Source organism: Notamacropus eugenii, chromosome 4, assembly GCF_028372415.1.
Source record: "Notamacropus eugenii isolate mMacEug1 chromosome 4, mMacEug1.pri_v2, whole genome shotgun sequence".
Lineage (NCBI taxonomy): Eukaryota > Metazoa > Chordata > Mammalia > Diprotodontia > Macropodidae > Notamacropus > Notamacropus eugenii.
Window position 1 is genome coordinate 157,362,570 of NC_092875.1, and position 20,362 is coordinate 157,382,931.

Here is a 20,362-nt window from a genome sequence, read left to right on the forward strand (position 1 = left end):
ACCATTTCATTTTTTTTTCCTAATCCAAATGATAAAATTCAAAGAAAAACACCCAAATTATCTTGAGATGGTTTTCATGAACTGAGCACGGACAACCTTTAGAAAAACATTGCCTTGCAAATGAAGACTTGAAACAAGGAATATTATCCACACTTGCCTGTGCATTACTTGTGCCTTGGAGACTATCTTTCATACATTAAATATAAAATAATTATGTATATCCCCAGGAGTTCCTGGGATTCTTCAAAAAGTTAAAGTGCTATCCTGCTTTGTGTTTTTGTTCTGATTGTCCACCATACCTGGAATGCAATCTCCCTCACCTCTGATTCTTGGAATCCATCCCTAGTTTCTTCCAAGGCTTAGATCAAATGCTACTTCCCACAGGAAGACTTTCCTATTGTTAGTACCCATTTCTTCCTCCTCAAGTTTAAATATATATGTATATATATATATATCCATCCATATACATATGTATGGATGTATATTTTTTATATGTTGCATTTCCCCCTAAGAAAAACTTTCTACTTATAAGATTTGGTTTACATATTTTACCTAGCACATAACACAATGCCTGGCACAGAGATGATGCTTAATAAATACTTGTTGATTGACTGATTACATTTGCTTTGCATTCTCAGCACAATACCGGAGATTATTCACATAGTAGGTACTTAATGAATGGTAGTTGGATTTATAACCCTTTCAATGGATGCTAGATACGGTGTCAGGAATGGAAAGGTCTGGAAACAAAGATCATGTACGTAAAAAAGCTACCAATAATTTTTTTTTAATTTCAAAAGACTTGACAGGAAGTTGAGAAATCTAAACTCTAATCAAGGCTTTAAAAATTTTATAGCTACCTTTGTGATCTTTGACAAGTCACTTAATCTCAGTCTCTATAACTTCCTTCATAAAAAAGGAAAAATTACACCTTCCCTCTTGTCCACTCCTAGATGAAAGACTAGTCTTCTCAAGCTATACTAGAATTTTGCCAGCTTTGTAAGACCTGACAGAATTCATTACCATGGCACATCTTGCAAGGTCATATGTATCTTCAGATGAGGTACCATGTGAAAAAGTAGTAGGGGAGAAGGGAACGGCTAAATGATTGTCAAGAAATTAACATAGCAGTTAATTTTGCATGCCTCCCTGCCTTCCCCAAGGAAAATCAAATGGTATCTAGAGAACAATAGTGTTTATTCGTTTTTTCATTCACTCAACAACATTTATAAAGTACTTCTCAAAGTATTTAGTACACTGTGCTAGACAAATATAGACATAATTATTGCCCTTGTTGACCTGAAAACTTTGTTAAGAAAAGGCAACATGGCTAAATGCATACATTTTATGATTTAATTAATTAATTGATCAATTCCCTATAAAGAAAACAGTTACATAGCGCTATGGAGTCAGAGGTGACTCTGACTATCTAGTACAGAAATCATCTGTCTTAAGTACATTTTGCCATGAGAAAGAAACTCTCCTAATTAAGCAAATCATAAATTCAGTAAGACAGGACAATTAACAAAGCAATGTTAGTCAGGCCTTGAGATTCCAAGCTGGGTAAGCATATGTCTCAGTGACAAGGAAAGAAACCCCACCACTAGTAAGTGGCAGGCTTCCTCCCTTAAACAGATAATTGACATAGGAAAGGGTAAACCATGTTCAATAGAAATTATGATCTAAGATGTCTATATTTTCTTTATCATTAATACGCCATAACATAGTATATGTCTATAGATCAAAGGAAAGTCCCATTATTCATAACATAGTATATGTCTATAGATAATAAGATTCATCAAAGGAAAGTCTCATTATTCATCAAAGGAAAGTCTTATTATTCAAGATATAGTGTCTTAGGTTAAAGGTCTCCTTAAGGAGTGTAGAGTCGGCCTTGGCTGGCTTTTGCTGACATAGGAAGAGGCACTCTCTGAGTTTACTTCAGAGAGAACAAAGAGATTATTCCAAAATTTTATATTAAACATTATCACCCTCAAGGAGCTTACAATCCATAAGAGAAGAAGTTCTTAACCTAAGTCCCCTCCCTAAACACACACACACACACACACACACACACACACACACACACACACACACCACAGTCCATGGATAGATTTCAAGGGGTCTGCAAACCTGGATGGGAAAATTATATCTTTATTTTAACTAATCTTCACTTCCTTTTGTAATCCTGTGTATTTTACGCATCTAAAAACATTATTCTGAGGATTCCATAGGTTTCACCAAATGAGCCCATGGTAGAAAAAACAAAAGACTAAGACTCCAGCATTAGCATAAGTAAGAAGTATACATAAACATATAAGGTTTGAGTGCATGTATATCCCACATGGGTTATGTATGCCCAGTTGGATTGTCTAAGTGTGGCTCAAAGGAAGTATGAATCTGACTCTTCCTCTCTCTCTCTCTCTCTCTCTCTCTCTCTCTCTCTCTCTCTCTCTCTCTCTCTCTCTCTCTCTCTCCTCTCTCTCTCTCACTCATTTTATGCAACCCTCTCCACCATAGACTGATTCATGCTACAGGGGCTACCTGCTGAGCTGTCCTCAGAGAGGGGTTACGGAACTAGAATTATATCTGCTCCTCTAAATATTACTAGTCTGGAGGAAATTATTTTTAGTTTCAAGCAGATTTCCTGGTTGCTCTCCATCAAGTGGGAAGGAGTTGTTACTGTTCAGCTGTTTCAATCATGTCCAACTCTTTGTGACCACATTTGGGGTTTTCTTGGCAAAGTTACTGTGGTGGTTTGCCATTTAGGGAAGGAGTATCCTAACCTTATTTCCTGAGACTTGACCACTTCCCATCAAATGCATAGAAGATGATCATAAATAGTGAATGGTTAATTAACTCATATTTAGTAGGCAGCAAACAGAAATCAGACACATTATATGTATTGGAATACATCAGAGAAGATACAGAATGAAATGAGCTCTCCCCCTAGAAGTGAGATAAAAGGTTAAATAAGAGTCCCTAATCTCTTCTAAGGGGAAATTCCCTAAAGTCTTTAGGAAGAAAAGCTGTAAATCAGAGAAATGGGGCAGGGTGGGGGCAAGGGAAAAAAGGGTAGAGTAGGGGTGGCTGGATTTCTTTATATGTCTGCCTTCCAAACTCTACCCTTTTTCTCTGGATTTCTTTCCAAACAAGGTTCACATGTATCCTTTTTCAAACAGAGAATCAAGAAAAAAAATCTTCTGGGAAATTCATCCCTCACACAGGCATACTGGTCATCATTATCTTCTATTATCTATTAAGAGAGACTTATGCAAATGAGCCAGGCTTGAACTTTGGCTTACACATATAAATATAATACAGATGAGAATAAGTATGTAAGAAGAGGATAAAATACAATAAAATCAGAGGAAGACAAAATCACTTACATTTGAGAAAAGCCAGGAAAGATTTTATGAGGGAAGGTAGCATTTGAACTAGTCTTTGAAGGATGGGTAGATTATCCTCAGAAAGATTGTAGTACAGAACACTGCAGAGAATAGTTTGAACAAAGACAAAGAGGCAAGGCAACATGGTAAGAGCTTAGGAAATGAAGGGTTTGGCTTGAGTGTATTGCACACGAGGGAGCATAGCATTGGATGATGTCATAAAGAACATCTTGGACAAGATTTGTGAGGGCCTTGAATGTCAGGCTAGATGATTTTTCTTCAATAGGCTATGAGGAGCCTTGTATGTTTTTTGAGCAGTAACGTGACATGATCATACTTGTATAGTAGGAAGATTGATCAGCCAGTTGTGGAATATGGCAGATTAGAAGGAAACCAGACTAAATGTGGGTAAACCCACTAAGAGATTACTGACATAGACCACGCATGTAATGAAGGCCATTCTTATGGAAATTATATAAAGGGGATTAGACATAAGAGAGAGTTAGTTCAGCTTTAAAATTGGCAAGATTTGACTATTGATTGAGCATGAAGGGAAAAAGAGGGAGGGAGAAGTCAAGGAGAACTCCAAGATTATAAACAGTGGGGAGAATGATGGCACCACTGACAAAAGACAGAAGAAAGAATTGTCTACATTAGAAAAAGGATTATGTTTGAGGGGGAAAGACAATGAGTTTCATTTGAAACATGTTGATCTTAAAAGCATCAGTAGGATACCCAAGTAAAGCAAAGAAGTCAGAACAGAATGGCACAATGGAAAACTTGCTCATTTGCATTTGGAGGCAAAAGGTCAAACTCCTGCTGTGATCCTTTACTTCCCGTTTGACCTTGGGCTAGTCACTTCACTCATTTAAAACTTTATTTTCTCAATTGTACAATGAAGGAGTTGAACTAAATGGCCTTTAAGAGTCTTTTCAGCTCTAAAATCCCATGCTCCTATGTCATGAGCTTGGCAGAAGACCCAGGCTATGGGCTGGAGGAAGGGAAGGAAAGGGGGAGAAAAAGAAGGGAAAAAAGGGGTTTTGAGTTTGTTTTTTTTTTAATTTAGCTGATTGAGGAAAAAGGTATCTGGGCCATCTGGGGAAGGATGAGTTCAGCTTAGGTGGAGAAAGAATAGACTGTTTATAAAACAAACTAAAAGTGATACAGAATAAAGAAGCAGGTAGCTTAAACAGAGAAATCTAAAGCAAGGCAAGTTAGAATAAGCTGAGTCCTAAGCAGGATAATTATAGGTTGTGTATCTCTCTAGGTACCTGTAAAAAGTCTACACACACACACACATACACACACACACACACACACACACACACACACACACACATACACACACACATGCACACACTATGTAAAGTAGCTTAACTTGCCCTAAGGAAGGCGGACTTTAGGGTAATGTTGTCATAAGAGGGTACAGTGAGTGGAAGGACACTACATTCCTGAGGCTATAGCCACAAGAAAGAGCCCCAAGGCCTTGGCTCATAGATCTATTATCCAGCCAGCTCCCATACCACTCTCAGTATTAGAAATGTGACTGTTTTCAGTACTATTAATGTGGAAGTCACCATGGCCCTTTAAGGCATAAAAACCAAACGTGTTCTAATGAGGGAGTGGTGTCTAGTCATTAGTAAAGAGGACTGAAAGCCAGAACTTCTACTTTTCCTTTCCTGGCTGTGCCATTGAATCCTACTGTCGCCTTGGCAGATCTCTCCCCTCAACTTCTTGGTACCTCTTTATACAGCTGTAAAATATATTGGAGTATACATGATAGGCTGACATGACCTCTAGTGAAGGAGCTGTTGGAATGCAAATAATAACCCTATTTAATGGAAGTTCCTAGTCAATGGCTCCATCCTGAGGCAAGAACCCTAGAATCCTAAGCTGGGAAAGTCCTAGGAAAGGTTATGTAGCTCATTGCCACAACCCAGATAGGGCCGTATCTAAACCACCTGTATAAATGGGTATCTGGAGACACATTGGCCCTGCTTAATTCAAGGCAAAGGAATCAGCCTTGATGTGAGAGAATAGACTGTTTTGTAATCCAAGAGCCTCGCGTAGCACCTGACTAGAAGTTTAATATATATTTATCAATAGATAAATATTTTGAAAATGTCCAAGCCAGTAAATCTTGAAATGCCTTAATAATAGTAGTAATTAAAATAGAATGGCAGCTAGTATTTAATAATAACATTAATAATAGCAGTTCGGTGCTACACTGGATAACACATAGGATTTAGAGTCAGGAAGGCCAAAATTCAAATCCTGTCTTAGACACTAGCTGTGTGACCCTGAGCAAATCATTTAACATCTCTGTGTCTCAGTTTCTTCATCTGGAAAATGGGGATCATAATAGCACCTACTTCCCACAGTTGTTGTGAGGATAAAATGAGCTAATATGTGTAAAGTGCTTTACAAACTTTAAAGCATTGTATGAATGTTAGCTGTTGTTAATTCACTAGCCTTTCAAGGCTTACAAAATACTTTATGCAAATTATTACTAACCTTTTAGAATCATCATTTCCATCATTGCTTCCTTCTACTATTACAATAAATTAAGAAAGCTGTATGGGGTTTCCTGAATAAACTAAATACCCACCTCCAATTGAGTTGTTAGCATTCTATCTAAAGTTTTCTAATAAATGGTCAATGGAGGAATTGGTTTTGCTTAATCATACATTTTTGTAATAAATTTTTTTTTTCATTCCTTCTCAGTAGAGATGATGGAAAGGAGTTGGGAGGGAGAGAAGGCAACATTTTGCTGATTGAAAAACTGAAGTTTTCTTTTTTAAAATCCTCCTAATCCCCACATTGAGACTTGATCTTTCTCACCACTGTTTGAACTTCTGTGCACTTATCATAAAATATACTTGTTTTATCTCTGATACTAGATTGGGAGCTCTCTGAAGGCAGGGGCTATACAACAAAAGAAATATTAACAGAGTCCATCTCCATATGCACTAGGTCAGTTCTTTTCCTTAAAAGGTAAAGGCTATTACAGAAGACTAACCTTTGGGAAATCGACATAGCTTCTTGGACTCCTGAGTATAAAAAAGTCACAAAGATCTCTAACTCCTCCAGGAAGTCTGACCAGAAGACCTCCATTGGCAAATCAGAGGCAGAGGAACTGCGCTTAACTAAATCAACATGGATGATCAGTGAATATTTTTATCTGATGTCCTTCTCTGGTTAAGGCTAAGTAAATCTCCTTTTACTAACTTTTAGATGAATGATGAATGTCTCATTTCATTCCAATCTTGAACCTAAACTAACAAGTGGCCATCCTGAAATTAGCCTTAGCCTGCAATGTGCTGCCTCATGATTTTCATCTTTTCATCTCTAATAACAGGGACTATGCCTGACACATAGTAAATTCATTGTTGTTAATTGAATCCCTGGTTTAATGCACAGGTCCTAGCAGAGTTTTCCCTTCAGATGATCGTTATTTTGTTTAGGATGGCCTTGCCTGAGTGATTTGGGTTTAAGGCATGGTTTATGGGCTAGATTTCTTTCTTAAGGACCATACTTTAAACCCAAATCACTCTGGCTTTCATTGATTGGCCAACAAATAGGTCCCAGACAAAGCCCCCCAGTCCTTGTCTAAGAACTGATACCTCAGAGTTTCCCTGTTTTTGGCCAGAAACTCTGAGGTTCTTCCCCTCCCAGATTGATTTTTTTTGACTAGGAAGAAGAGGCCATTCTTTACCTCATTTCTTACCTAGCCATAATCACTGAATGACTGTTGCATCAGTCAAACTGAGACCTGAGAAAGACCTTAGTTTAAAAAGGCAAAGGTCTCCCACTGCATCCCTTGCCATCTCCAGTCTTCCTGATCTCTATCTTGCCACTGGATTCAGATGGCTCTGCAGGAGAAAGTGAGGCTGGTAACTTTGCACAGCCCTCCCTCACTTAAATCCAACCCACTTGCAAGTCATGATGTGACATCACCTTGTTGACGCTGAGGTCCTCTTTAAGAAGGAAGGACAAACAACAACAACCAACCAGGATCTCTAAGTAGTCAAGATGATAATTTACTAATGTGATATCTTGCTCTATAATAAGGTCACTGTTTAGTTAAGCTGCTTCCAGGTAAGCAACATTTAGCATGCTTATTTCTGCACAGTTGGAGGGGGAGAAAGAAACTCCCAAGTCTCTCCATGAAGATTGCTTTGACATACAATCACCTGGCAAGCATAGTAGTACAAGCCTATATAGTTCCTCATGCTGGAGGCTGATGCTGGTAGATTGCTTGAGTTCGGAAATTCTGAGTTGTAGTAAGGATAAAGCTGATCAAAAGTCTATACTGTCTAACTCCCAGATGGTAAACCCCTAGTGAAGGTAGGGGGAAGGGAAGTTACCATTCTGACTAAGGATCAATGAGCTAGTCCAGGTTGAAAAAATGGAGTAGGATAAGGCTTCCATGCTAATTAACATTGGGATCAGGCTGCTGAATGACTGCTTCATTTCTAGCCTGGGCAAAATAGAGAAGATAGAAAGATCCAAGTAAAAGGGAGAGAAGGAGACTCTGTTGGGATCTTGTTGGGAGGGGAAGAGAGAAATCTAACCAAGATGAAGAAAGAGAGAAAGAAAGCAAAAGAAAATAAATACAGTCCCCTAACTAAGGGTATTTTTTCTTCAGAGAATTTTATAAATCAGCTTAGCAGCAAAATTTCTGCAAAACACCAAAGACCTGTAGTGGCACGCAAAATAGGATCTTTTGCTGTTTTTGTTTTCATATAATCAAGAAGTATAATGCCTCTATTTGAATATGACTGAGGAGGATTTTTCCACCCATTGTCAGTCCTGGGAAGATTTATAAGAATGTCCATGCCTTTTGTTAATGAGGCACTGGTTCTCAAGGGATGTGATATCCTCTGGCTCTAAAAAGTGTATAAAAACTCTGAGGTTCAGGTTTTACTTTGGGGCTTACTGACAGGAAGTGTTTGTTTGGCCAGATAAGGACTCTGGGAAACCACTAAGGAGCCCCTCCTCCCCCTGCCTTGAGAACCCAGATATCTTGCTTCCCTCTCTGGTAATTATGGTCAGATAGTTGGAGTCCAACTGTCTGTGGAATTCAGGCAGAGGGAGCCATGTCTGTTGATCTTTAATTTCTCTGTATTTTCTTTGAAGTTCAGTGTGCTGCCTCCCCTGAAAAAGGTGAATGATATATGTGCTTGGTTAAAGAATTGATACATGTGCTTGATTAAAGTGATTGGTAACCCTTCAAAAGTTGTCTTTCCTTTTATGAATGCAGATCTAAGAACCTGTGATAGCAGACCCCTCTCTATATGTTGGGGTACTTACTGATACAAGACCACAGGAACTAAGTCTGAAGTCTATGTGAAAGAAAGAGTAACAAATGACAGAGCTGAGTAGGAATTAGTCAATCAATGAGTACTTAATAAGCTCCTTTGGTATGCCAGACTCTGTCTTTAGTGCTAGGGGTACAAAGATTGAAAAAGTGAAACAATTTATACCTTCAAAGAGCTTACATTCTGTGGAGGGAAATATATACACATATAAGTAAATCTAAAATGCAAAAGCTTTTAGGGCTGGAGGAGGTATTAACTGTTGGGAAAATCATGATAGGTCTCATTTAGAAGGAACTGAACTTTGAGAGAAGTTAGGGAAAACAGATGAGAAGTATTTGGTATATCCCCAAGATGATAGTCTTAAAGCAGATGATGCCAGATAAATTCAACAAGTATTCAATAAGCACCTACTACAGTATATACAAGGTAAGAGTGAGCATGGCACAGTCAATTGACATTTGGCCTGGAAATGAGGAAGATCTGTGTTCAGATCTCACACACAATGGCTATGACCCTAGGCAAATCATTTAACTTCTCAGTGTCCCCAGTCAAATCTATGAGACTATAGATTATAAGACAGTTGCTAAACTGCATCAGTAAAGGTTCCCTATACCAATAAATCACAGCCTGGATTTTTAAAAATAACATTGCCTTACAGGGCACTGTGTTAGGATCTGGGGATGTGAAGCCAAAAAGTAAAACCAGTCCTAGCCTTCAGAGAGTCTATAGTCTAGTGGTGTTACGTAAGTGAATACAAGAACATTTGAGGAGTAGAGCACTAAAAAAAAAAATGCAAGGAATCACTAAGGCTTCCCATTGGAGATGACACCTAAAGGAAGGCAGACATTCTAAGAGGCAGAGGTGAGGAAAGAGTTGCAAGACAGGCATAGAAGAGAGGGTATGCTTGGAAGCAGCACTGGAATGTGTAATGTCAAAGAGGAATACAGAAGGCCCTTGCTCACCAAGGGAGTAATTGTCCAAAAAGTCTTTCATGTTATTATCATTAAAGGAGGTTTATGGTACCTCCCCCTTGGCTAAAATCCTGATTCCATGTTTTACTGTAAACATGGAAGAGATCCTGGCTCCTTGCAAGGTATGCAAAGGAAGGTAAACTGATCCTATCAAGTTGGAAAGGCTTTTACTATGGGCATGAAGATGGGTTTCCATCACTATTCTCTAAGCAACCACTAAGTTTGAGAGGCTTAGTATCCAAGTTGGCCATGAACTGCTCATTTATTTTGGCCACAGAAAACCAGGAAGACATCTGCTAAGGAATGGAGTTTGCATGTGTTTAAGGGATATCTACACAGAGGAAAGTTAGGGATTCTTCTCTTTTCGAGACAGTCCTAAGTACAGTGTAGCTGTTTAATACTAATAATTGACTTTCATTTGGTGCCTTAAGGTTTGTAAAACATGTTCTTCTTTTATCCTTACAAGAATCCTAGGATATAAGTGCTATTATTATCCCCATTTTACAAATGAGGAAACTGAGGCACAGAGACATGAAATGATTTGCCCAGGTTCACCCAGCTAACGTGTCTAACTAAAGCAGAATTTGAACTCAGACCTTCTGACTCCAAGCCCAGTGCTCTATACATTGAGCCATCTAGCTATCCTATTAATAATATCAATAAACAAAGTCCTGTGGGAATAAAAATCCCCCTTCTCTATATTATCTTATTATTTCATTATATCACTCTCTCCTTAAAGACAAGAACAATATCTTTTTCATTCTTGTATCCCCAGCACCTAGCACACTATTTAAATATATTAGGCAGGTACAGAGTGAGTCTAAGAGAGAGAGGAAGAAACCTTGACATCTGTGCAATAGATATGGTGAGAATCTTCTGAAAAGGAATACAGACAATGACATAAATTATTCATTCATTCACTCATTTATCCATTCAACAATTTTTCTTTTGAGTTCCTATTACAAAATAGGCACTGTTCTAAATTCTGAGAAAGGAGGAAAGATAATAGTATTCTAGAATGAGAACCTCTCACACTACCATCACGAAAAAAAATTTTTTAATTAATTTATTTCTTTTCAGATTCCAACAATCACTTCCATAAGTCTTAACTTGCAGCATATCATCAAGGAAGAATTACACTGATGTATTTCCAGGTTACATGGATACATATATCCATTCATGTAGCAAGAGCAAGAAAGCATCAATGGATTCTTTCTGACTGCTTGCTCCACTGGTATCCACTGTCAAGTGATAAAGGGACAAGCCTCCTTGTACTGGAGTTGATCCCGACAGAGGATTTCCAAGAAGACATTGACAAAAGCAAAACCACATGAGGACAGGTAATGGATTGCAACCTACACCAGCAGGAGCAGTTTTCACATTAGTGTGATCACAGGTCTATTCTAGTATTCCATAATAATTTCCATCCTCACTCAGCAACAAGACAAATCTTCATTGCCACTGTCTTGCTTGGAAAGACCATGATATAAGAGGCCTAGAAGAAAGGATGAAGATATGTGAGGATAGAGCAAAAAACAAATCTGGTTCCCATAGGAAGATGCCCTGTTGCCTTGCTCCTACTCTTCTAAATCACCTATTTGTAGAAACATGTTCCATGAGAACTCAGCTTCCCACCAGTGTAAGAAGTACACTTCTTTCTGTGGCATTTCCCCCATTTTATCTGTCAATACCAATCCTCTACCCAGCAGGGACTGACTTGTATGGACTCCATTTGGAATAATAATGAAGTTCAAAAGGTTAATCAAGTTATTACCATTTTAAAAGAAGGGAAATTTTCTTTCCCAGATGGCTTAACAGGTGACTCCTATAAATTACACAGTACATTACAGCGGGTATCCGCTAGCCCTGTTAGAGTAGGGAGTCTGTCAACGTTTCCATTATAAAGCCCTATTTTCAGAGTTTATAACTCAGCCATAAAAACCTGCTCCAAGCGGGATCTTGGATTTCTAGTCAAGTTCTCAGCTCAGCAGAAAACCTTTTTTTTTTGGGTGCAAATTTGAAAAATAATTTCTGTAGCCATTTCTGAGTTAAAGTCAGACTTTTACTTGGGGGAAACTTTCAATCATAACAAATTAAGACATGAATTATAAACCAAACACTCTAAATAGCCTAATGGTTACTGACATTTTCAGTAACAAAATAAATCAAGAAATGCTCTAAAGTGTAGCCCTTTGCTTCCTGGGGAGGATCTGAAATTAAATGTCAGATCAGGTCTTGTGTGGGGAACACCTTACTTTGCTTCTATGGTCATGCTAGTACATTCCCAGCCTCTAAAGTTGAAAGCGTTGGCTCCTATCTCATTTTACCTACTTAGCCTGTGAGATTTTAGAACATACATCAATGAAGCACCTCCCAGATGGCTAATAGGAGTGGGCGTATGAGCACCTACACGTGTGTTTACAGGCCACCAGAGTGGAGGAGAGACAAAATGCAAAAAATTAAGTGACAGGGAAGGTGTGCAAGAGTGACGGGCGGAGGTCATCTGTTCCAAGTTTGGTCAGTCACAGCCTGGGGAGTTTTTATGACCCTGTTCAGGGCTGTGGCACAGACTAAACAAAGTTTCCTTTACTTTCACCATGACATCCTCAAAGACTAGGCCAGAGGGTGGGGAAGCCTAGAGAAATCAGCCAACTCTGCTCCAACCTAGAGTCAGTTGCAATTCATAATGAAAGTTGTGTTGGAGCAATTGGGGTTTGGGGGTGTTCATTCCTTTTCCCAGCCCCTTCATCATCTGCCCCCAAGATCTGGGGATCTAACTCTATTTGAGCATCTCAACAAATAGGAGTATGGAGAAGGGTGGATCGTAGTGCAGCTGAAACAGTTTTCTTCCATGGGGCAGTCCAAGAAGGGCTTATCTCCTCTCAGGACATTGTAGACTTTTCCCAGTCACAGAAGTACCTGGAGTCCATCACAGATATTCTGGCCTGATATCATCCTTTGATATATAATCCAGGAAGCAGCATGGTGTAGTAGATAAGGTATTGGACTGAAAATCAAGACCAGAGCTAAAATCTCAACTCAGCCACTTACTATAGCTGTGATTCTAGGTAGGTCATTTTAACATCTCTCTGGCTCACATGCCTATAAAATGAAGGGGTTGGATTCCACAGCCTCTAAGGTCCCTCCAAGTCTAAATCTATGATCTTCACTTGAAGAAGACCAAGGAAAATGGGGAGAAAAGGGATAATTTATCTCCTCCTTTCAGCTATGAATGCACCTCCTGCACAAAAACAAAACTGGGGCTGTTAGATTTTTCAGGGGAAAAGATTTTGGCTTGAGAAATATTCCAATGGAAGGTGCTAAGATTTATCTACTGAGCTCACCATGAGCACATCTGCTGAAGAGCCTCACTCACACATCTCATGCTCTCGGTCAATTGACTTCTCATATGTTTTTCATATTTTTTTTTGTTAACATACATGCTCATTAGCAAAGGTATTTGGATCAGAGTGAGACTTTGCCCCTTTACAACTCATCTTTTCCTCCTCCTGAATCCTGTAGAAAAGTCATAACATTTGAATTTGTGATATACATCATCGTCATTTCCATAGCAATAGAAACAGTGGCTATAATGAAAACAGACTCAGACATCTAAAGGAATAGACACTGGAAAGAATGACAAGAGGTTGGCCCCCTATAATAAGGAGAAGAGATCACATCTACATGAGACTTTTAGATTTACGAAGCATTTTATATATAGTATCTCATGTGACCCTACCACAGATGAGTACACACCTGAAAAACCTAAAACTAGCAATATTGGCACCCGGGGAAAGCAAAATATATAGGCATTTAATTCGATTTTTAAAATTCAGTTGGGGGAGATCATGATAGGGATATACAGAGAAGTCCCACCAGGGGAGGGAGAAGAACAGGATCAGAACAGGGAGGAGTTCCCCAGGGGTGCAGTTCCCCAAGAGTGGGGCTGTCCCACCATATGGTAGCTTCCTATTTGAACTAATTATTCTTAGTAACAAGGTGCTAAGTTTAATTGCTACTGAAGGAGTATAAGGGCTGTTACAAGATCCTCTAAATATTGATGCCCTGGAATAAAGTTCCATTCAGCCCACCCTAGTTATGACTCTGAATAAGAGTTATTTTAAATCTTATTAAAGATATGTGCAAACAAGTGTTCTATAACTCTCTCTGATAGCTCAAGTCTTCTGGAGTTCTTCATGATAAACTAAACCTATTCTTGCTACATACCTAGCCTTTTGGACTATTTTGGAAGAGGAAAAATTAGTCAGTATCTTCCTTGAAATACTTCTATTCTGGACAACTCTTTTCACCACTGTCTTTTCTTACTTAAATAATGCCAATAGAATTTTTCATCTTTCTAATAATTGTTGAAGGTCTTCTCTAGACTTTCTTCACATTCTTTAAATCTCTTCAGAAATTCAGATTCAAATATAGATCATCTTTTTATAGATTTATTTTGTTATCTGGAAGTGGAAAGGTCCTTTAACTCCAAAACTATTATTTTTCATTGCACTATATTACTATGGGGGTTCAAATTCATGTTGACTGAATGTAAAATATACTTTATAAACTTGAAGAAACAGGCAAATCATAATTATTGTTCCTGGCCTCAGATTCAGTAATCATATTGCAAAGCATGTACTTCAGCAGGATTTATTCTCCAGGGTCCCTTCGAGCTTTAAATCCCATGGATTCATAGTCTTGGGTTCTTTAACAACAACTATACCAAAATGACGACTTCTTTTATTATATATTTGTTATATCATGTACCAAAGCTATTTTTTTGTATTAATCCCATTGTCATCATTGTCATTAAACTATTTGTTCCTTGAAGGTAATGGCCATCTCTTACTTCTCTTTATGTGCTCCTTATCACACTGCCTTAAATATGGTAGACATTCAATAAATGTTGAATGAATGAATGAATGAATGAATGAATGAATGAATGAATGAATGAAAGAATGAATGAATGAACTTCTGGCCTATGATTATCCTCAAGTTATTTTTTTGGCCACATTCTTACTTGCCTCTCATTTTATGTGCCTGTAGTAGTATACCTTGACTTATATAATAGATATGTTTTAAGGAATATATATGTGTATACACACACATATACATATACAAAATCTATCTGTAACAGATCTTATACAATAGATATGTTCCTTAAAAGTTGGTGCAAATAGAAATTCTGCAAAATAAAATAAAAAAACTCTGCAAATAAAAGCAAATAAAATAATTACACTAACTGGTAGACATAGGAGGGGAAGAGCTCACTGTTTAAAGAAATCCAAAAATTAATATTTTGTTAAGACTTTGTAATATAAATAATCTTTCTTTAATTTATCTGTTTTAAGTAATAGGATTTTCCATATCTGGGATTTTCTTAAAGCAGGACACACTTGTAATTCATTCTGGTATTTGTCTTTATTGAATTTCATATCCTGTTTTTGATTAATCATGTCACACTCATTTCCTTCAAGCTTATGAATAGTTTGCACCAGTGGTGTCAGACTCAAATAGAAATGGGAACCACAAAACCATATATAAGGATCCCTGCAGGCAACAAATTGACTCACTTTTAAAATGTACTATTATCTTTGTTTTATTTTATTTTTATTTTGCTAAATATTTCCTAATTAAATTTTAATTTGGTTCAGGTTGTACTTAGGAGTATTGTGGGCTACCTGTTTGACACCTCTGATCTACACAGTGCCAATTGCCTAAATAAATTTGACTGAAATTTCCAATTTGAGTCTAAACCAGAAGTTCCCAATTTTTTTTGATTCAGGACCAATTCACAACTCTTAAAAATTAAGGAACACCCCCCCCAAACTGCCCAGGAATGTTTATTTATATGGATAATATCAATTGATATTTACTTTACTTGAAATTAAAACATTTTAATATTGTTTTTTTGTTTTTGTTTCATTTTTTCCCTTTTTTATTAATTTATTTGTTTTCAGTTTTCTACAATCACTTTCATAAGTCTTAGATTTTCTCCCTCTCGCTCCCTTTCTCTCCACTCCCTCCCCAAGACAGTGTGTAATCTTATATGGGTTCAACACATACATTCTTGTTAAATACATTTTCATCTTAGTCACGTTGCATAGAAGAATTAAAATGAATGGGAGAAACCATGAGAAAAAAAAAAAAACCTTAACACAAGAGAAAATATTCCACTTCATTTTGCAATCCAATTCCATAGTTCTTTCTTGGGATGTGGAAGGCCTTTTGCCTCAAGAGTCTATTGGGAATGCTTTGGTCCTTGCATTGCTGTGAAGGGCTAAGTCTCCCAGAAAAATTCCTTGCACTCTATGGTTGTTGCTGTGTACAAAGTTCTCCTGGTTCTGCTCCTTTTGCTCAGCATCAGTTCATATAGGTCCTTCCAGGCTTCTCTGAAGTCTTCCTGTTCATCATTTCTTATAGCACAATAGTATTCTATTACATTTGTATAGCACAACTTGTTCAGTCATTCCCCAATTGATGGGCATCCTCCAGTTCTTGGCCACCACAAAGAGAACTGCTATAAATATTTTTGTTCATTTGGGACCCTTTCCCATTTTTATGATCTCTTTGAGATATAGTCCTAGAAGCAGTATTACTGGGTCAAAGGGTATGCACATTTTTGTAGCCCATTTTATTATTATTGTGAAAGTAGTTTTGACCTTGTTGACCCCCCTGAAAGGGTCTCAGAGACCCCAAGCATCCCTAGATAAACTTTGAGAATCTCCGGTCAAAAGGGCTTGTGTGCCTACTGTGTAATGAAAGGCAAATTACTTAATTTTTGTAGGTTTTTGGATTCCTTATTTGTAAAATTAGGGAGTTAGAATAGATACCTTCTAAAGTTTCTTCTCACTGAGGCATTTCCTGACACCCCTGCCAGCTGCCAATGCCCTCCTCAAACTGCCTTGGGTTTAAGTACTTGTTACTTACTGACACTTATTCTCAATATATTTATGCTGCATATATATATACATATACATATTTATATATGTATGCATGTGTTGTCTCCTCTATTAGACTATAATCCCCTTGAGAGTAGGAATTGTTTCATCCTTTGTATTTCAATCCCCAGCACAGTGTCTGGTACATAGTAGACACTTTAAAAATGCTTGGTAATTAAGTGACATAACTTTAATTTTATGGAAAAAAATTCATTTTCAGCAACCAGTAAAAATAATTCTTATAAAAATATTAAACAATATTCATACCAAAATTGCTCCCTGGGGAAGGCTATTAAAATGGTTGCTATACTGTTAAAAAATCAGGATTTCAGAAAATAAGCAATCAACTCAAAAAAGACAGAAGGACAAAGCACTTTTTTAAAAAATTGCAAGAGGAACCCAACCATCTATGCCCATACTTGTAGGTACTACTTCAATTCATACTTCACACAGCTAATATTTTTAAAGCACAGGTCTGACTTGGTTACTTTTCCTAGTCAAAAAACACGAGTCATTCCTTATTGCCTCCAGAATCAAATATTGAAACTCCTTTGCTTGGTATTTAAAGCCCTTCATTCACTCTCTGGTTCCAGTTTACCCTTCTAGACTTCTTATGCAATTATTTTTCTTCACATGTTTTCTGTTTCAGGCAAACTGACCTGTGGACTGTACTTCACATATGATATTTTATCTTGGACTTCTTGGCACAGGATGTCTGCCATGTGTGTATAACATGACTATCCCCCACATATAGCATGGGGGTGTCGTGTGGTTCAAAGGGAGGCATATGAATGCTACATCTCTAGCATCTCTTCCCCTCCATCCTTCTCCATGAGAGATTTTAATTCCTACATTCTTCCTTTCTCAGAGAGAGAGGGCACCAGGCTAGAATTATAGTTAGCTGCTCCCTCAAATATTATTAGTGTATTGGTTACAATTTTTAGATATAAGTAGCTAAACTCCTGATTACTATTTCTTAATGGAAAAGAGAGGACCCTAGCTCTATATCCAAGGACTGACTTTCTTCTCATCAAATGACAGTTCCACAATGAATAGAAAATTAAATAACAAATAGCAAAGAAGCCCATTTATTCAAATTGATGGCAATGCAAAAATCAAAGAAAGTAAAAATAGGAGAATATATACATATGTATACACATATATGTATGTATACATATATGTATGCATATTGTATATGTGTATGTATGTGTGTACACACGCATACACACGCATGCGCACGCACGCACACACACACAATAGACAATACAGAATGAAGGAGCTCTCCCCCTGACAATAGGGTGACTCAGCTCAGTCAAACAACAGACACCCAGATCTCAAAGGGAAATTTCTCAGTCTCTAGTGTAGAAAGCTGGGAATGAGGGCAACATTCAAGTTTCATATATTAGCTTCTTCTCAGAGTGTTCATTGATGTGAAGGGAGGAGGTTGGCATCATGGATCTTCTCTCTCAAAGCTGGAAGTCACAGATTGAAGAGGCTCCCTCTTTGAGGGGGGAGAGATAGATCGAAGAGACTTGCCCTTTGAGGAGGAGAGATTAAGAGACTTAAATCTTCCTCTTGCCAGCTCCACTCTACCCCTCGCACTTGATTCCATACTCTTAATTGCAGTGCCTTCCCTCTGCTACTATTTCCCATTTATCACATATGTGTGTAATGTGTATATGTGTGTACATACATATACATGCGTGCATACATATATACATATACATGCATGCATACAGAGAAAGACAAAGAGAGAAAGAGAGAGCTTACTTTGTACATGTTTGTTTGTTGTCTCCCCCATTAGATTGTGAATTCCCTGAGGGCAGGGACTATCTTTTGACTCTTTTTTTATTTCCAGCACTTAGTGCAATGCCAGGCACGTAGTCTTGATAAATGTTTACTGACTGATCATACAGGCAGGGGGCATTGAATTCTACCAATGAGGAGAAAAGCCCATACCAATGGGTTTGGGGGCTTGGATTACACCTAGAATTCACTTCCTCTTTACCACCACCACTTAAAAACTTCAGTTTCCTTTAAAGTTCAAATAAATTAGATCTTCCTAAATGAAGGCTTTACTTTGGATATACTTTGGCCTTCTTTTATGAACACATGTTTTCACCAACAAAATGTAAGCTTCCTAAGGTTATGTCTTTGAATCCCCAGCTCCTGGCACAGTGTTTGGCACACAGAAGGTACTTAATTTGTGTTTATTGATTGGTTGACTTGTGTGTGTGTTCATCCTTCGTTGCCAAAGACCATGCCATCAGAGAAATGATGACATGACTTGCACTTGACTTTGTTTTGAGTGAGAGAGGGCTGTGCAGGTCACCAGCCTCACTTCTCCTCCAGAGCCATCTGAATCCAGTGACCAGATATTCATCAGGATGACTGGAGATGACCCAGGATGAGGCAATTGGGGTTGTGACTTGCGCAAGGTCACACAGCTAATGAGTGTCAAGTGTCTGAGGTGAGATTTGAACTCAGGTGCTCCTGACTCCTGCACTGGTGCTCTATCCACTATACCACTTAGCTGCCCCCATTGGTTGGCTTAAATAAGGAGAAAAGAAACAGCAGAAGAACAATACCTGCTTGCGCCATATATTGCCCTAGAACAGAGATGAAGAAGAGAGAAAAGGCCACCTCCTTGACCAGCATTCTCCCAGGGCTGGGGAAGAGGTCATTGGAGAATGACTTTCTCTTCACATGCTGACCCTGATTGGTGGAGGAAGAACAGGAAGTGCTGTAGCTTGTTTCTCTAAGAAGGAAAATCAAAACGAAGGCATCTGAGAACACATCTTTTGTTTCCAAGCATGCTTTCAATCAATCAGCAAGCACGTATTACATGTCTTCAATGGGTCAGGCACTGTGTCAGGCTATGGAGATACAGAAGGAGAGCAAAAGCAGTCCCAGATCAAGGTATACTAATATTTAAGGACTTTAATGCTCCCTTATAGGATGATGACATATCCAGGATAAAAACTGTTCATTCAATTTTTTTTTTTGCATGGACAGATCTGATTTCATTGTTCTGAAAACTCTCTCTACCAATTTAGATAATCAACTTGTCTGTAATTTAATGTTTTAAAGAGTTACCTGGAACACTGAAAGGTGACAAATCTAATGTGAGTCAGAGCTAGAGCTTGAATGTGTTCTTCCTTCCTAATTCCAAGACCTGATGAGCAAAGAAATGAGCTGGAAGTAATAAAGACATGGAAAGGACTAATTAAGTAGAATAAATAAAAGAATATACAGTTTTTTCAAGTGCTCAGAAAATTCATAAAAATTGTTCATATCCTTGGATGTGGGAACATCCTGAATAAATGCAAAAATATAGAAATACATATTGTGTTTTCAGAAGGCAATATTGTAAAATGAGAAATAATGAGACCATGAATAAAAGCTACAAGACCACAGAGACACAAAAATATTAGTCTTAGTTAAAAAAGAAAAAATAAACATTACAAAGGAATATTTTTAAATATAATGAGAACATTAATTCCACATATCAATATATATAACCAAAACGGTTATAAGGGAGAAACTTATAATATTTAGTCCTCACATCAGCAAGAGAGGAAAAGGGGGGAGAAGAATTTTCTGCACCTAACAAAAACAGAAAATAAGACAAATTAAGAATCAAAAGCGGAAAGTAAAGATTAAAATAACAGGAAAAAAAGAGAATTTTTAAATGAAGCAATTTTATTAAGAACAAGAACTGAATTTTCTAAAATAAT

General features: G+C 37.8%; 1 long non-coding RNA gene across 2 annotated transcripts in view; it reads right to left on the reverse strand.

The window, feature by feature from the left end:
- Window positions 1-1,339: 1,339 nt before the first annotated feature.
- LOC140500699 (uncharacterized) overlaps window positions 1,340-20,362 on the reverse strand; it is a 58,224-nt gene continuing 39,201 nt past the window's right edge. For both annotated transcript variants that reach the window (XR_011965849.1, XR_011965848.1), the window contains exon 2: window positions 1,340-19,820. This is a non-coding gene — a long non-coding RNA (uncharacterized lncRNA). The remainder of the gene's footprint in view (window positions 19,821-20,362) is intronic.